An 18,787-nucleotide genomic window follows, 5' to 3' on the forward strand; every position below is an offset into this window, starting at 1 on the left:
TCACACCTACCTGTTCGGTTTCCAACCTCTTCATTTGGTCATATGAGCCACCAGACTCAGAGTGGGTTGTACTCCCTTCTGTATCTATCTTGAATCCCCTGGGTATAGTCTTCTCTTTCCTGTTTCACTCACGTTCTGCTAGGTACCCCTAAACCACACCATAGATGCTTGCTGGGACAGTGTGGCAACACCTCGGCTCTCTTCATGCCAAATTGAAAAACACAGAGCACTTTTTAAAACCTGTTCACTGTGCAGCCTCTGAATCAGCTACGTTCAGGCTGCTTTTTCTGTTCTATAGGTTTTTCTGTGCCAGATTTGTCTGTTGTATGTCTGTCTCTGTTTATGTTACTCCCTTCCCTCTGTGGTGAACCAGTGTCCCTGATGCTGCTGCTACAACAGCCAGCTTGGCTCCAATGTACTCTTTCTTGTTCTTTGTTCAGTGCCCAGGAATTTCTGAGTCTCTAAGAGACTGACTGGTACAGAATTTCAGTGAATTTCTTCTTTCACTCACCTTGCTGAGAAGCAGTACTCTGCTGCTTGAATCCTGAGCTACAGAGCAACTAGAAATATAGCCTTTCTCTAATCCACTATCTTGAATCTTACCCATAATGATTTTGAAAAACTTTTAAAAGTGTGATTCATATCATGTACAAAAATCATAAAAGTACAGCTCAGTAGATTATCAGAAAATGAATACATATAAGTAACTACAATGTAGTTTCAAGAAAGAGAACATTACCAGCCCCCAACTACTACTTTTGTGTGGTTATTATTAGCCTTCCTTCTTCCCCAGAGTCTTTTGACTTCTATTGCTGTGGATGAGTTTTTACATAGATTTGAAATTTGTAGAAATGGGATTATAATAGCACATTCTCTTTTGCTTACTGTGTAAAAGTCATCCTTGTGTTTCTTGTTGCTCTTAATTTTTGTTGCTCTATAATTTTTCCTTTTTATGAACATCCAACTGTTTGTACACTCTACTCTGGATAGACATTTGAGTTTCACTCTTCAGTTTTTAGCTATTATTTCTTGTATGTGTCTCAAGGTGCCCATGGGCATGCATTTCTGTGGGGTGTATGACCAAGAGTGGACTTGCTGTGTCATAAAGTGTATTTACATACACCTTTATTAAAGTGTGTACAAATTAGTTTTCACCCTATAAAACAAAGTGAGGAATAAAAAAGAAGCTAGATCACTTTAATTTTAGATAAAGGAAGTACAGAGTAATTAACTTCTTTTTCCTGCTATCTTTTTTTTTGCTATTACTGTTTTTCTTAATTTTAAAATTTGTTCTGATTAGCTCTACATGACAGTAGAATGCATTTTGACATATTTTACACAAATGGAGCACAACTTCTCTTCCTCTGGGTGAACATGGTGCAGGGTCACACTGATAGTGTAATCATACACGTATATAGGATAATTATGTCCACCTCATTCCACCATCCTTCCCATTCCCATACACCCCCTCCCATCTCCTCACTCCTCTTTGCATAATTCAAAGTTCCTTCATTACCCCTCCACCCCCCGTTTATGGATCAGTATTCACTTATCAGAGAAAACATTTGGCCTTAATTTTTTTGGGTTTGGTTTATTTCACTTATCATATGATAGTCTTCAGTTCCATCCATTTACTGGCACATGCCATAATTTCATTCTTATTTATGGCTGAGTAATATTCCATTGTGTAAATGTACGTTTTGTATATGTATATGTACACAATGTATATGTACATTGTGTATATGTAATATTCCATTGTGTATATGTACATTGTGTATATATATATTTCTTTATCCATTTATCTGCTGAAGGTAGTTCCATAGTTTAGCTGTTGTGAATTGAGCAGCTATAAATATTGATGTGTCTGCGCCACTGTAATATGATGATTTTAAGTCCTTTGGGTATATGCTGAGGAGTGGGATGACTGGATCAATTGGTGGTTGCATTCCAAGTTTTCTGAGGAATCTCCATACTGCTTTCCAGAGTAGTTGGAACAATTTGCAGTCCCACCAGCAGTGTCTGAGTGTACCTTTTTCCCCAACACCATCACTAATACTTATTATTGCTTGTATTCTTGATAATTGCCATTCTGACTGGAGTGAGATGAAATCTTAAGAGTAGTTTTGATTTGCATTTCTCTAGTTGTAGAGATGTTGAACATTTTTTTATGTTTGTTGATCGATTGTATTTCTTCTGTGAAGTGTCTGTTCAGTTCCTTAGCCCATATATTGTGCTCTATCTGAGGTGAGTGTGGTAAATATTTTCTTCCATTTGATAGTCTCTTTCTTCATGTTCTTGATGTTTCCTTTGGTGAGAAAAATATTTTTAGTTGAATACATCCTATTTGTTAATTCTTGATTTTACTTTTACCTTAGGAGTCTTGTTAAGGAAGTCAAATCCTAAGCCGACATGATGAAGATTTGGGCCTACTTTGTCTTCTGTTAGGCACAGGGTCTCTGGTCTAATGCCTAAGTCTTTGATCCATTTTGAGTTGATTTTTGTGCAGGGTGAGAGAGAGAGATTTAATTTCATTTTGCTACATATGGATTTCCAGTTTTCCCAGCAACATTTGTTGAATAGGGTGTTTTTTTCTCCAATGTATGTTTAGGGTGCCTTTGTCTAGTATGAGATAACCGTATTTATGTGGATTTGTCTCTGGTCTTCTCTTCTGTACCATTGGCTACATGTCTATTGTGGTGCCAATACCATGCTGTTTTTGTTACTATTGCACTGTAGTATAGTCCTGCTATCTTTTCTAGCAAGAAAAGTCAAACAGAAGGGTAGAATACAAAAGATGAGACTAAAGCGGGAGAGTTCTTACCCATTTAACATTAATCAGAATCTCCAGGGTAAAATTAACTGTGTCCCAGAATACCGAAATCTCTATAGTTTTCTGAGGAAGCCCAGTTGGGAAACTGAGGAATGAGAAGATAGAGAAGAAATGCACCCCCCCCCCCCCAAAGAAAGGAAATGGATTAAGTTTCATTTGATTTCTGGCAGAATTCTAGTGTTTGTTTAAACAGGTGATTTGATAGGGCTGAGAGTAAGAGGTAGTGGTTGCCAAGAGCCAGAATAGTTTGAGTACTTGAAAATGCATTTATTTGGTTTCTCATTCCTTTTAAGTTCCTGGTGCTGCTGGCCCATGGGTACAGGCCCTGAACTGAGATAGTAAGTGCCAGGAGGCCAGGGAAAGAACAAATTCCAGAGGTTGTAAATGTCAGGTTCCCAGTTTAGGAGGTCAGCTTGTAACAAGTATCCTTTAGTTTTGGAAGTGCTTTATATTGAGGGAAACATGGATTATCAAGTAGTCCCCAGAGGTATGCATAATGCCTAGAAAGCTGGTATTGAAGAGCTCCTGTGACTAGGAAGGAAGCAAGGACGGAAGAGAATAGGAAGTATTTGAAGACTTTTAAAATATGCTTCTAAAATATGAAGAGCCAAGGGATATTGGGATAGGTTGGGGAGAGAGGCTTGGGTGTAAGAACATTTCTACTAGATTCTGCCAGACCTGGGGCAGGGTTGATTATGAAAATAATTTCTAGAAGTGGGAGGATTGGCTTCATGATAATTGTTTATTGGCTTTATAGTGAAGGCTTTGCATATCATGCAAAGCTATTGAGTCTTTTATTTTAGAGGCCTGGAGGAACCCTGGAAAGATTTTAAATATCCCAGGAGAAGAATGATCAGATTTACATTTAAAAAGTTTGTTAATAATGTAGAAAATAAAAAGGACTGATCTGAACTTAGGGAATCGGGAAACTTAAAAGAATGAAGTTCGGAATTACAGAGGCCCTGAACTGATATAGTAGTAGGTTCCAGGAGGCCAGGGAAAGGAATAAATTCCAGAGGGTTTTAGAAGAGTCTAAAATATGTCATTCTGCTAATCTTGTTTCTTTTAAAAGTAGATTATATGAAAGGGAAAGAAGGACTGCTGATTTTTTTATTTCAACAAAATGTTTAGGGAGCCCTGGGTTGGACTCCCCAGTGTGGCAAAACAAAACAAAACAAAACAAAGTGGTAACAAAATGCTATTCTTATAAAAATGATGGAGCAGAGTGAAGTGATTATTAGGTAGACTTGTAGCTCATTAACAAGTATACCTGGAAACAGTGGATTGCATGGCTGTGCATCAGCTGGGAGGTAAGCATTTCATTCCATGCTGTCACTTTGTATTTGTGGTTTATTTTTCATCAAAATGGTCTTATGTTGACAAATTTACATGGGAGGTAAAATTAGAAATGTAAGGTAATGTGATGTTTGGCAGAGTATGCATTTCAGAGGTGAAAGTGGCCCTGTGGGGTTTGTGGAGGAGCCTGGTGGCAGAAATATTACTCATTTTGTTTAGAAAATCACAGTGCATATAAATAAAGGCATAATCCAATGTACAGTATATCTGTGACACTAACTTTTTTAAAAAAATAAATACGTAGAATATTTTAATGATGTAGATAGCAATTTTGGTTTAGGTAACATTCAGGAACCACTGAGCTCAAAAATTAAGAGAACACAGTTTTCCCCAAGTACAACATGGAGCGCATATATAGTTTTCCCAACGAATTGATTTCCTATAGACTCTGTCCAAATAAACTTAGATTGTATCATTAGATACACATTATTATTATATTATTATTATAATCGATAGTAAGTATACTTAAGCATTTCTTGCATATTTGGAATTTACAAAACAATACCAAATAAATAAGCTGTGAGGGAGGGCAATTAAGAAAAAAGTGCCCTAAAGTCTCCTTGGGGGAATCATGGTGGAAAGGTAGAGAAATGATGCTTTAAACAGTGTTGTGGGAGCTAAAATTGACAGTGTGAATAAGTGAAGATACCTGAAACAGTCCTCATTTACGACCAGTCACCGAAGACACCATTGTATGGTGGGGACATTTCTTTACCTCTCCCTTCTCATCTTCTCCTGTTCAGAACCCTAGTCTCCAGCATTGCCAGAAAAGCCTCTACCACTGAGCTACACCCCCAGTCTAATATTTCTTAATTTGTGTTTTAATGTGAGGAAAACAAATAAATAGGATTGAATTTCTTTGTTGATTTTATTTAACTCTAAACTCAGTGAGTCTGTAAAGTGGATATGACTGAGAAAAAGGTTAAAGTAACTTCAGGCTTCATTTATTAAAGAAAAAAAAGATTTAATACACAGTGTTGTGTTACACTACATATAAACTGGTTAGAATCTGATCTGGAAATGGGAAAAATTTGAGCATCCAGAGGATGATTAGGCAGGTGAGAGGTCTCAAAACCATATTGAGAAATGTTCAACCAGAACAGCTTCTGTTGTATTGTTTAAAATACACCAACTACAAGAATTAGTGGCTTGAATACACAATAATTAGACATAAGTAAGTTGGACAATGCTGTGTAATTAATAAATCAATTAATTCTGTATTTGAGTATCTGCTGTTTGCCAGATATCCATTTAGGCTCTGGGGACGTAGTACACAACAAATTAAGGGGACAAAGAAAGATGTAAAATATTGGAGGTACTGGAAATTTTAGTGAAGTTTACTGGAGCAAGTGTCATTGAGAAGGTGATTTTTAAAAATAAGCTTTGTTTTATAGTATAAGAAACATACTGAAAAGTACAAAAAGCATGTGTTACTTGGGATGAACTTTTACAAAGTAAATGTAGTTTTGTGGTCAGCACTCAGACTGAGAAACAATCTTTTTTAAAAAATTTTTTATTCTTTTTAGTTATACATGACAGTAGAATGTATTTTGACATATTATACATACATGGAGTATAACTTCCCATTCTTGTGATTGTACAATATATGGAATTACACTGGTTGTGTATTCATATATAAGCATAGGAAAGTTATGTCCTATTCATTATACTGTCTTTCCTATTCCCACCCCCCTCTCCTTCTCTTCATTCCCCTTTGTTTAATCCAAAGAAATTCTTTCCTTCCCTCCTCCTGCCCTTATGGTGTGTTGGCATTCACATGTCAGAGAGAACTTTTGGCCTTTGGTTTTGTGGATTTGGCTTATTTCACTTAGCATGATAATCTCCATTTCCATGCATTATTGACAAATGCCATAATTTCATTCTTCTTTAAGACTGAGTAATGTTCCATTGTATACATATGCCACATTTTCTTTATCCATTCATCTTTTGAAGGGCACCTAGGTTGGTTCCATAGCTTAGTTATTATGAATTGAGCTGCTGTAAACATTGATGTTGTTGAGTCAATATAATATGCTGATTTTAAGTCCTTTGGGTATGTGCTGAAGAGTGGGAAGACTGGGTCAAATGGTGGTTCCCCAAATTTCCTGAGGAATCTCTGCAGGTGGTAGAAATGGAGTTCCCCTTGGTGGAATGAACTGGCTGAGAAATAAAAGCTAGGAAAAATAGAATGATGAAAAAAAAAAAAACCCACAGGACACAGTAGTTTCAAAAGCTGGGGAAGGACAGATTGAGCTTTTAGGGCAAAATGGAGCCTGTGCCTGCTTTATTTATATCGGGAAACATCAAAGGCCTTCTGTAGAATGTTCTTCACTAAACAAGGTTCAAGGTGGGCTGTTCAGTTCCCAATGGCTTATGCCCATCTCCGGAGCTACTACGAGGTATCTTCCTAGCAGAGCAGAGATAGAGGTCATGTGCATTGGGTGATCTATTTCCATGGTATACCCATGGATAGTTTGCAATGCCAAACCTAAATCTCCCTGGCTACCATACTGAGAGAAGACCCTCCGTAGTTCACGGATGGTTTCCCACACTGCTTTCTAGAGTGGTTACACCAATTTGCAGTCCCACAAGCAATGTATGAGTGTGCCTTTTCCCCCACGTCTTCATCAACATTTATTGTTGTTTGTATTTTTGATAATTGCCATTCTGACTGGAGTGAGATGCAATCTAAATATAGTTGTAATTTGCATTTCTCTAATTGCTAGAGATGTTGAACATTTTTTCGTATGTTTGTTGATTGATTGCATTTCTTCTGTGAAATGTCTGTTCAGTTCCATTGCCCATTTATTGATTGGGTTATTACTATTATTATTTAGTATTAAGTTTTTTGAGTTTTTTGTATATCCTGCAGGTAAATGCTCTGAGGTACAGGTGGCAGATTTTCTTCCATTCCATAGGCTCTCTCTTCATGTTCTTGTTTGTTTCCTTTGCTGTGAAGAAGCTTTTGAGTTTGATACCATCCCAGTTGTTTATTCTTGATTTTACTTCTTGTGCTTTAGGAGTCTTATTGAGGAAGTTGGTTCCTGAGCTGACATGATGGAGATCTGGACCTACTTTTTCTTCTTGTAGGCGCAGGGTCTCTGATCTAATGGCTAGGTCCTTGATCCTCTTTGAGTTGAATAGTTAGTTTTGTTCAGGGTGAAAGATAGAGGATTAATTTCATTTTGCTACATACGGATTTTTATTTTTCCCAGCATCACTTGTTGAAGAGGTTGTCTTCAGTGTATGTTTTTGGCACCTTTGTCTAGTATGAGATAACCGTATTTGTGCAGGTTAGTCTCTGTGTCCTCTATTCTGTACCGTTGGTCTACCAGTCTGTTTTGGTGCCAATACCATTCTGTTTTTGTTACTATTGCTCTGTAGTATAGTTTAAGGTCTGTTATAGTGATGCCACCTGTTTCACTCTTCCTGCTAAGGATTGCTTTAGCAATTCTTGGTCTCTTATTTTTCCAGATGAATTTCAAGATGGTTTTTTCTATGTCTCTGAAGACTGTCATTGGAATGTTAATGAGAATTGCATTAAATCACTTTTGGTAGTATGGCATACTGATAATATTAAGAGAAACAGAATCTTAACTCACCCCTGGGAAGGCCTGGTTCCTTCCTCCTCCCAAAGCATTAGCTTAGTGTGTTTTTGAGCTCCATGTAAATGTAGCCCTGTGTATGATGGTCCTTTGTTTCTGACTTCTTTTACTTAACCTTGTGTTTGTGAGATTTAGCCATGCTTTTCCAAATATTTGTAGGTTTTTCATTTTTGTTGCTGTAGAATTACATTATATGACAATAAATACGACGGTGTACCATTTTCCACCTATGCTTAATGGCTAGATTGCTTTCACCATTCTTGTATGTTTTTTTAGTAAAGTCATCTCTAGAGGAAATAATGAGGATGGAGTTGCTAGGCTATAGAGTATAGTGCACATTCACTTTGGTAGAGTGAAAGTTTTACAAAGTGGTTATATCAATTTATATGTACCAGTTTGCAGCATGTGAGAACTCCAAGTTCTTGTCAACATTTGGTATTGCCTGCCATTTGACTTTAGCTATTCTGGGTTGTGTGTGTACAAATGCTGCATTGCCAAAGACTAATGCATGTAAGCAGATTGTCATATTTGTTGGCCATTTTCATACCGCTTTTTGGGATGATGGAAATGTTCTATATCTTCATTGTGGTTGGTGTTGCCTGCAAAACCATATGCAACTGTTGTAATGCATGGAAGCACGTGATACCTTAAAAAGTGAATTTCACTGTTTGCAAATTATATCTCAGTTAATCTAATTATTAAATACCACTTTTCTTAATGATTTGTAGGAAGTTTTTGAAACTATATATTTTGCATGAGTCCTTTTTTGGATGTGTGCTTTGCAAGTATATTCTACTTGCTGGCTTTCTCTTTTTTTGGGGGGATGGGGTACCATGGATTGAACTCAGGGACACTCAACAGCTGAGCTGCATCCCACCCCTATTTTATATTTTATTTGGAGACAGGGTCTCACTGAGTTGTTAAGCACCTCACTTTTGCTGAGGCTTGTTTTGAACTCACGATCCTCTTACCTCAGCCTCTTGAGATGCTGGGATTACAAGTGTGTGCCCCCATGCCTGACTGCTGGCTTTCTTTTACAACTTTCTTAATGTTATCCTGCTTAAGATAATTTTGCATGCTCCATGGCCACAAAGATAAAGATGGAATTTGAGTAACTTCCTGAAGAAGTAAGGTCACTCACTAGTCGTGCAGCTATCTGGGGAGACTCATTTTAGACTAAGGAGACAGGAGGAGAAAAGACCATGTGGCCAGGACCCTAGAATGAAATGACGGGTAGCAGAGATGGGCTCAGAATGGCCTAAAGGCAGCAGGTGGTCTCAAGACTGTGAGTCTCACTGAGAACTTTGGCTTTTCTTCTGAGTATGGTGGGACTCCTGGAGAATTCTTAAGCAGAAGATTGACGTGGCTTACCTGATTTTTAACAGAATCACTAGGCTGCTGCATTGAGAATAGACTGCTGTGGCAGGGCTGAAGTAGGGAGGCCAGTTCTGAGTCTGTTGCAAAACTCCAAGAAATTGGTGATGGTGACTTGGGCCTATTGGTGGTGAGAAATGAGGTAGTTGAGTATTAATATTTTTGAGTGTAAAGCTGACAGGTGCTCATGGTTTGGAAGGTGAGGTGTGAAAGAGAGGCATTCAGGCATTCAGAACAGCACCTAGTTTTTTTTTTTTTTAAATTTTTTTTTAGTTGTAGATAGACAAAATGCCTTTATTTATTTATTATTTATTTATTTAGAGAGAAGGAGGGGGGGAGAGAGAGAGAGAGAGAGAATTTTTTTAATATTTATTTTTTAGTTTTCGGAGGATACAACATCTTTGTTTGTATGTGGTGGTGAGGATCAAACCCGGGCCGCATGCATGCCAGGCTAACGCACTACCGCTTGAGCCACATCCCCAGCCCCCTTTATTTTATTTATTTATATGTGGTGCTGAGGATTGAACCCAGGGCCTCACATGTGCTAGGTGAGTGCTCTACCACTGAGCCACAACCCCAGCCCTTATTTTTTGGTTTTCTTTTATTATTTGCATAAATTATTGGAAAGAGGGGCATTGGGATGTTGGAGAAAGGGAAGGTGCAGAAGATCTGGAGCAGTGGTACCTAGGTGTTTGCATTTCATGGATGTAATTAAAAAAAAATCCAACATGTTATAAAGAAAGGCCAGGCACAGTGGTGCATGCCTGTAATTCTAGTGGTTCAGGAGGCTAAGGCAGGAGGATTTCAAGTTTGAAGCCAGCCTCAGCAATTTAACAAGGCTGTGAGCAAACTAGTGAGACTCTGTCTCAAAATGAAAAATAGAAAGGGCTGGGGATATGGCTCAGTGGTAAAGGGCCCCTGGTTTTCCCCAGTACCCTCTCTTACCCCTCCCAAAAAGCTATTTGAATATTAAAAGAATAGGAAGTGTATAATGTTAAAATAAAGGGTAACCCTTTAAATTGGATAAACTTAGCTTTATGAAAAAATCAAGCATGTTTTTGTTCCCATTTTTCTGAGGATCCACAAACGCAGTTATTGTTTTGCAAACTGATTTTGGGAATCACTTTAGTATTTTTGTATCCTTTGATTTTGATACTATTAATAAATGAGCATCATATCCTTAAGCTTGCAGTAAGATTGAGTTTAGTCTGTAAGAAACAAAAACTTCAACATAGGCTGTGTGTCATTGCTAGCCTAGAAATACTTTAAAAGGCAGAGAGGGCCAGATGCATTGGAAGGACACATATGGTACACGTGTAATCATAGTAAAGCTTGATGCTCATTTTAGTAACTTCTTTGCTGACAGACTCAATGAAATGATTGTTTCCAAAATTTTGTTTTGGAGTATCCAAACTCTTAAGTTTCCTTTAGTATATTGATTTGACTTGTCCTTAGGGGAAAATATAGTTTTACGTTTTCACTTTTTGCTTTCCTCTTCTCCCCACCATCAGTGCTAAAGCTAAGTACACTGTAAAGCCTTTGATAACAGCAATCCAGAGCAGCAGGAGTGGGAGATGTGGTACATAGTAACAAAAGCAGAGCTGCTCTGAGTGCCCGGTGACCCAGAGCTTAGATGGCACTAACATTAGTAGGCTTGTCTTGAGTAACTCGGTTGAATCATACTTGGGCTTGCCATTGAATTAAACACCTACTTTCTATTTGGCAGAGCATTGAGATGCCTTCTGTATGAGTATCAGTGACACTAATTGACTTCAGAAGTGTGTAAATGATCTTTTAGAAAGTTTTGCCTTCGAGTATTACCTGAAAAATATTTTGTGTAGATTGATAGCACAGAGTAATTTGATTACTCAGACACTGAATGTTCTTTGTAAGATTCTGCTTCAAAGAACAGTGTTATTAATAGCTGATTATTTTTTGCATTTTTGCCAACTTATTTTATGGCATTTAATGTCTTTATAGCAAAAAGAGAATTTTAACATGTATAATCACTCCTCGGTGTTTTCAGTCTGCTTTTGATGTTGGGTAATAGTGTTGTATTTTAGATAACTGATGTGTCAGTGGTTTTAACATGACTATTGTCCCCTGAGGGATGGAGAAAATCAGTGAAAAGTTCACTGCTGCTTTGTGAATTAAAGTTATGCCTTGGCACAGAGTGCTGATCATTTTGGCATTCATACTCAGCATTAGATCACCTTGCCTGCAATTTGGGAATGTTCCGAAAATGCTACCTAACTCTGCAGGATTCTCCATAAACTTGAACTGGTGTAGAAAATGATGTTTATTATATCCTGTTCTCAAATATTTTGCCAAATTACTGTCATCACACTCTTTATTGATAAAAAATTAGGCAAAACCCATTTTCTTCTCCCTGCAAGGCAGAAGGGAAATTTATGAAGCACTCTATATAAGGAAGGGTTCCAGTGTCAATGGTGGATGTGAGCCCTGGCTGGAGACCAGGAACTCTTGGCTGATAGTGGAGTGTTCTCTGTGGAGATGTTGGTTTCCATTTCACCTATTACTATGTTGAAATAATGAAAAGAATATTGCTAGGTGTGTTGGTTTGGGTTTTAGTTACAGATAGGAAAATCCATGATTTATTGAGGGTGATAGCTAGTTTGGATAATCATCTAGAGGTCTGAAGAAAGAGACTGTAGACTGAGTTTCTGAGTCTTGTCAGTAGCACACAGTAGACCTGGCAAGGAGTTGCCAGGGTCAGAATTCCCAAATCAGGAAACCAGCAGTAGAATCTCCCCAACTCTTTGTTTTAGCAAAGTGGGTGCTGCACACCTTGCCACCCTGATGCTTCTACATGACTGTGTTCTGAAGGAGTTCCACGTGTTGTGTCTGGGTAAAGGCACCTGATTTACACATCTGCCTGTACTACAGGGCGAGGAAGGCAGGAAACATAAGTCTCCTGCTCCCAACTTGTTTATTTGCTTCCATTTTAAAATTCTGTATTGGGAAGGTGAGCTTCACATAGTAGGAAACTGAAGTGAAAATGGAATGAAGATAATGCTGAACTCCATGAATATAACAGATGCTCATTATAGTACTTATTTAAAATAATATAGTAATTTTAGTAATGGAATTGTAAGTAATCTAGGAATCAGTAATATAAAATTATATATTACTTTTTTTTGTAGTACCAAGTATTGAACCCTTATACTTGTTATGTAGAATGATCTTTAACAAAGTTTTATACTGGGGAATAGTGTATAAAGTGCTGAAAACCCCAGTGGTTTCATGCTTGTATAACTTTAGAATTCTGTTAATCTAGTAAGATTGTATTGATAAAGAGACAAAGACAAGAACAGTTTTAGATTCTTTTGTAATTAGTACATAACACTGCAAATCAAGACCCATTCTTGTGAATTTATTCCTTTGATCAGATATCAGAAATTTTATCAGTGGGTCAGCATAAACTCATTACTGTTGTTAGAAGAATAAGTTAGTATGAATGTGTGATGGTGGGAGATAGCAGAGTTACAAAGCAAACTTAATATGTGGCTGATTGGCTAGCTGGCTTTCTTTCTTTCTGTACTGGAAATTAAACCTCTGAATCACATCCCTAACCCTTTTAATTTTTGTTATTTTGAGACATGATATCCCTGAATTGCTTAGGGCCTGGCTTTGAACTCATGATCCTCCTCCCAAGTTGCTGGGATTACAGGTATATGCTACTGTGCCTGGGAATATATGGTTGTTTTTCTAGAGTAAAACAAAATTAAATAATTAAAAAGACCTTTTTTTTTTTTTTTGTGGTGCTGGAGATGGAACTCAGAACTTTGTGCATGCTAGCACTTTACCTCTGAGCCACATCATCAGCCCCTATAGGTTTTATTTATTTAATATAAACTTAGCTCTACAGGGGCCTTAGAAATCATGTAGCTAGTACCCTGATTTTATAGTTCAGGAAGCCAAAGCCCAGGAGGTGTAGTGATTTGCTCAAGACTGTTGTTGGTAGGTGGTAAGGCCTCCTGGTTTCCTGGTTGCATAGCCTGTTCTCCCTGCCCCCAGGGGAGTAGAACTTCTCCACACTGGGAGGACGCCTCAGTGCCTGCTGGAGCCCCACACTGAGAATTGAATCTGGATGTAGTAGTCAGGATGTCTTAGTGGAGATGTTGGTTGGACAACACTGGTGGTCTTTTATGTAACAGATGAACACTTAGACAGTTGTTCTTGAGTTTTGAGGAAAATGAATTGCAGAAGTAAGAACTGTTCAAAACAACACTTGGGGGAAGCACACCACACATGCCTAATTGAAGATGTAAGTTTTCCTTGGTAAAATGAGCTGCGTAGTACTTTTCTGTTTACCCTTCTGGGCGATTCATGAATTTGTTCAGACACAACTCTTTTGCTGAGGCTTTTGCCATTACATGCATAGTCAATAGTAGTTAAGAATTACTGGGGAACTTCAGCCCAGCTAACTTGGCATGTGCTTCACATCTTTGCTCCATGCTGCCTTTGCAGTGAGTCTTACTCTAGCCCTACCCTGCTTAATGTTGTAGCCCCCCTGCTTCTCATGCACTGCTGTCCTGCACTTTTTCTTTCCAATAGCAGTGTCTCTTATAAACATTGTGTATATTTTCCCCAAATAATTTGTCTATTAACTTTACTGCTTACTGTGTATCTCCTCCATTAAAATAGGAGCTTTTTGAAGGCAGAGACTGGTCAGTTTGTGCATTCCCAGCCTCAGGAATAAATAGTAGAGAATAAATATGTGTTAAATAAATGACTTGATAAATACAGCTCTTTTTTAGGATTTCTATAGTAAATTGACAGATTCTCATTTCCAGTGATTGTTTTATTCATTAATTTATTATGAATGGCAAACTTATCAGTTGGTGTGAACAGCATATAAATTGTGTGTGACTTGTGATGTCTAGTTTTCTGGGATCACTGTATTTGGCAATAAATAAAGAACTCAGATGTAAAACTCATTAACATGTGGAGTACTAAGTGATAAAAACACAAAGATTCTCAGATATAGACTTGAACACTTAGCTGCCTTTAAATATAATTGGTGTAAAATACTTTCACTGTTAATATTGTGGCCACAAAAGTTGAATTTCAGAGTATGGGGTGATGGAGGAGGGAGGAGGGATGAGGAAGGAAGAGAGAGGGAAGCAGGAGGAATCTCTTGGTGAAATTGGAAGATACTTTAGCAGAGTCATCCCAATGTGCCAGTACACTTCTTTTTGTTAATTTAACCCTTTACAGATGAGCTAAAACATGAAAACACTTAAATGAAGATTAAGTCTATAATGTTTCAAAATTTTCATTTAGCTTAATTCAGTTCTGAGGCATTAAGATAGTTTACAAATGCTCATTTTTATTATTTAAAGATATATTTGACATTTAGTATTCAAGGGGGATAAAGGTGGTAAATGATATCTTAGAACGGTGTTAAGAAACCTGGAAATTGCTGGTACAGTGGCGCATGCCTGTAATTCCAGTGGCTCAGGAGGCGGAGGCAGGAGGCTCATGAGTTCAAAGCCAGCCTTAGCAAAAGTGAGGCACTAAACAACTCAGTGAGACCCTATCTCTAAATAAAATACAAAATAGGCCTGGGGATGTGGCTCAGTGCCCCTGCATTGAGTCCCCAGTACCAAAGGGAGGGAAAGAAACTTGAAAATCAAATACATTTTTTATATGAACTTAAGTTCAAAGCCTAAATGACTTGCCTTTTTTCATGCAGCCAGTTAATGGCAGAATTGGTACTAATTCTATCACATATTTTCACTAAAGGATTCTTAATAGGAAAGGAGCATATAAGCCAGGAGATGACCTAGGGAATGATTATGAGTTTGTTTGGAGATCTGTGTTTTATCTGAAAATTTTCATTTAGTTAAGCTGAGTTTTAGGGCATTATGGTAAATACACAACTAGGCATAGAATGAGCAAATATAGATCATGTGCTTTTAGAACTGGAAGAGTGATTGCAACATCCCATTACTACTGCAATACCCTCAGCTTTACAGATAAAATTAAACCAAAACCTCCTGACTGCCAACCTGGAGCACCTACTGTTAGATCTGCTATTGCAAAAGTTGTATTTTTCAGCATATTAAAATAGAGGTACACCTCAGGTGCATGACAAGCATCTCATTTAACAATATATTGCAAAAGAAACAATTTATAGAAAAGATTAAGAAGTGAAAACTTTTCAGGTGACCCCAGCTGGAGGAGGAGGAGTACAGTGGGACTGTCTTTTGTTCTGAATTTGCTTATGATAGGCTTAGTTGCACCATATAGATATTTAATAAAATTCAAATGTACAAATGGTGTGCACTGTTCATATTTTAGTATCTGTATATGAAAGTTCCCTTGAAATGATCTCTTGGAAGTGGGTGGCCGTCACTGTGGCCTAGGCAGTGGGTTTCCCTGTGTGACTAGCAGAGGAATCATCATGCAAAGCCATTACCAGGGGCCCATGGAGGTCCTTTTTCTGCTAAGCAGGTGAATGGTATGAAGCCTCTTAGAATTTTGAGAAAGAGCCTGCTGAGACAGGAGCAGTTTTCAGATTGGGTCTGGAATCTTTGGGAACAGAGAGTAGCTAACCTTGAGCATTTGGTTACTTGGAATCCTTATATTAATGTTAAAAGTCCTTGTCAGAATTTTTATTGTCTTGTGTTTTCAGCTTTTCCACTGATGTAAGGTTTTCAGTTTTAGCGGGCAGTAGTCTGGGTACTATTGCTTTACTGTCCTGGTGTCATGCACCTGTGACCTTTATCTCACTGAAGGCATGCTGTGGTGTGTTGTTTTCAGTTAAAGTCTGTGTCACACACTAGCTAGCTTACCAACTCTACGTGCATTTGTGGAAATATCCTGCAGATTGGAGTTACATCCTATCCTGGTAGAGCCATGTGTTTAGAAGTTCAGAGATACTATCTGTTGGCAGGTGTGTCTTGTCAAATGGTGAGTGCCCAGTAGGTGGGAAGAGGTGCAGTTGTGTTAAGGTAACTTGTCTGGAAGCCCCTGCTCCTCATTTAAGTTGTTATTGTAGCTTAGTATCCAAGAAAGCTGTTTGTCATTGTTTAGAAATCACAGCTCTGTGCTTGTCTGTCGTGCCCAAGGCCCTGGGTTTGTTCTCCAGCATTGCACAGCACCACCACCAACCACCACCAGGAACCATAGCTCCAGAATTAGAGACAGCTTTAAAGTCCTTGAATTATTCTGAGAGTTTAGCTCTCATTATTTTCTATATCTTCTGGATTTGAAGTTTTGAAAAACTTGATGTAGTTTATTCAAATGATTGAAAGTTTTCCTGGTAAAGACTGACTTTGAGGCTGAAGAGAGCCCATGTTCCTCTTTCATTTCTTTTAAGGTGTGGCAGTATGAGGGCAGAAGTCGGGCTAGAGTTTGAGCTAAAGCCGTGTGGAAACTTTGCCAGCCAGTTGGCTGACTCTGAATGGTAAGCCAGGAAGAACCACCCACGTTTTCCATTTTGGATTTGAATCACAGAAAACAGGTTTCTTGTAGAAACCATTTGGCATTAAAAAGTGTCTGGAAATTTTGTCTTTGATTAAATGATGTTTTATCTTGTGCATGTGTTTTAAATTAATTATTTTCTCCCTTTTAATCCATAGGTGAAATTTCATATTTGGCTTTCCTACAGTACTGACTGTAACCTAATTTCCAAGATTTTTATAAAGGTAGACTCAAAAGGACTATACTTTCAGGTAAGGATCTGATTTTACTTTATCTTGATAATACATAGCCACTTTGGCAGAACTCTTAAGTTCTCAGATTTCTGGAATAGAAGTATAGGTGAATTTTTAAAAATGGTAGTAACTTGAATTCTCCAGACAAATTCTCATCTGTTTGATATTAGCTAAGAGGTATCAATGTGATTGACTACTTGAAACAATTAGAGAAACAGTATACAATGGCAATTAAAAAACACACACAGGCCTGGTGTGGTGGCATATGCCTATAATTCCAGCGGCTCAGGAAGCTGAGGTAGGAGGAGTGCAAGTTCAAAAGCAGCCTTAGTAATGGAGAGGCACTAAGCAACTCAACTCAGTGAAACCCTGCCTCTAAATAAAATACAAAATAGGGCTAGGTGTGTGGCTCAGTGGTTTCGAGCCTCTGAGTTCAATCCCTGGTACAAAAACAAACAAAAACACCAAACACAAACACATATATTCATACCCTCATTTAAAATTGCTTTAAAACTGTTTTAAAAAAATTTTTTAGTGTGAGAATCATCCTTTATTCTAATACCTGTCATCTATTGTCACCTGATTGATTGACCAATCTATCATCCCTTCATCCCTTCATCTATCTATCTCCTATTTATTTAAAGCTTAACAAATGGATGGTTTAAAAATAATTTCTCTACCTCTTTGGCATACCAAAGTACTGTAAACAGTTCTGGACACAAGGGGATTACAGAGAAAGATCTATGCTCAAATATTTTGGAATTAATAAGACTAGTATTTAGAAATGAATTTTCCCCACGTAGAAAGGTAATTGTACCAGAAACAATCAAACATCTCCCTCCCCATTAGTCCAGAAAACCACATTTTATAGAAAAAATTGTGCTGAGTTGGGATTGTTATCATGTTCCTGGATACAAGTGAAAACCTGTATCCAGTTTTTTAAATAATTGCTGAATTTATCTAAGTGATCATGAGATATTGATTCACTCACCAGTGTTTGTACTTCTATAGGAGAGCTACTTTTCAATTTTAGAGTATGTAAAGTTTAAAATTGTTGGGATCATTTAAAGGACAGTGGCAAATGAATGAAGTAGTCTAAAAGTTACTTTTCAATAATGCATTGTAGGATGACTCTTGTAGACACTGACTCTTGTAGACACTTCCTAATTATACACCAGTGAACAGAAATTAGTTTGCATAACTATAATATACCAACAAGGAGAGAGCCCAGTAGAGAGAAACTGGTTTGGAATTTATAGCAAGATCCAGGTGACATGTGGATCTAATTTCTTTTCTATCCATCCCAAAATTGCCCTTACTCAGATCCTATAGTAACTTCTTACACTCTTCTTCTTGCTGCTTCACACTCCAGGGCCTCCCTGTCACCATAGCAGTAGTTCTCAAACTTTTTGGTCTTAGAAACTCTTTATATTGTTAAGTGATTGAGGACTTAAGAGACCTTTTGTATATGTCTATTATGTGTCCATCACAATTTACTTGTATTAGAAATTAAAATGGAGAAAAATATCAGAATATATAAGTACATATGTGTTTGCTGCAGGGTGATGACACTGGCACAGTCTTGGGGCTTCTGGAAAACATTGTACACTCATGAGAGAATGAGAGTGAAATAGCAAGTAACATTATTTTTGAATGTAAGATTTATCAAGGTCTTATATACAGCAAGATCCACCTTTTTTAGTGTATAGTTCTGTGTGGATTTCAGTGAATGCACATGGTTGTATGACCACAATGAAAATATAGAACATTTCCATCTCCCCAGAATGTTCCCCTACCACAGAGCCAGTCCCCTCTAACTTATTTCTTGTCCCCATAGTTTTCCCTGTTCTGAATATCATATAGATGGAGTTATAATAGAGGTAGTATTTTGAATCTGGCTTCTTTCATTCACATAATGCAATTGAGATTTAATTGTG

General features: G+C 37.7%; 1 protein-coding gene across 14 annotated transcripts in view; it reads left to right on the forward strand.

The window, feature by feature from the left end:
• Positions 1-18,787, forward strand: part of SIPA1L1 (signal induced proliferation associated 1 like 1) — a 372,348-nt gene that overhangs the window by 33,649 nt on the left and 319,912 nt on the right. For all 14 annotated transcript variants that reach the window (XM_081290424.1, XM_081290426.1, XM_081290425.1 and 11 more), the window contains one exon: positions 16,776-16,868. The gene's annotated coding sequence lies outside the window, so the exon portion shown is untranslated. The remainder of the gene's footprint in view (positions 1-16,775; positions 16,869-18,787) is intronic.

This window comes from Spermophilus citellus (genome assembly GCF_964194105.1).
Source record: "Spermophilus citellus genome assembly, chromosome: 4".
In the NCBI taxonomy this organism is placed as follows: domain Eukaryota; kingdom Metazoa; phylum Chordata; class Mammalia; order Rodentia; family Sciuridae; genus Spermophilus; species Spermophilus citellus.